This window comes from Seriola lalandi, unplaced genomic scaffold (genome assembly GCF_002814215.2).
Source record: "Seriola lalandi dorsalis isolate HSWRI2012SDOR001 ecotype SW California unplaced genomic scaffold, Sedor1 jcf7180002054981, whole genome shotgun sequence".
Lineage (NCBI taxonomy): Eukaryota > Metazoa > Chordata > Actinopteri > Carangiformes > Carangidae > Seriola > Seriola lalandi.
The window spans coordinates 1,057,295-1,057,840 of NW_019525661.1; the positions used below are offsets into that span (position 1 = coordinate 1,057,295).

General features: G+C 34.1%; 1 protein-coding gene across 1 annotated transcript in view; it reads right to left on the reverse strand.

The window, feature by feature from the left end:
- Positions 1-546, reverse strand: part of frrs1a (ferric-chelate reductase 1a) — a 13,040-nt gene that overhangs the window by 3,931 nt on the left and 8,563 nt on the right. The gene's annotated exons all lie outside the window — the stretch shown is intronic.

Sequence of the window (546 nt, forward strand, 5' to 3'; positions counted from 1 at the left end):
CTCTGTGCACATTATTTTCTCCATCGTCAGACGAAACAATGATATAGAATGAAAAACATCAATCGACAAAAAAAAAATACTAATATATACAAATATATTGCAAAAAAACTACGAGCTACACGGACTTGCTGCCACTTGTTGCCGGTGCATCATTTGAAAAAATAAATAAATAAAATAAAAGACTTGTGACATTTTATAGTTGCATTTTTAGTCACTCAGAGACTTTTAGATCTGATCCACATGTCTAATTCTGGATAAATGGCAGGGAGAAATACAGAATAATAGATATTAGATAAAAAGATTAGTGGGCTAAAAAGGCCAGTGAATAAAATGTGTCTTTAGCCTGGATTTAAAAGCAGAGATGGAAGCAGAGCATTTTATTTCTAATGGTCACTGGTTCCACAGCAGCAACTGCAGCAGTCACCTTTTACTTTTAGTCAAGAAAGATTTGTTGTCAGATCGGCGCTGAGAGCCAGTGAATAATGTCTGTGATATAAGATGATATCTGTGATATGACCTGAAAACAATCAGCAAATAAAAAGAACA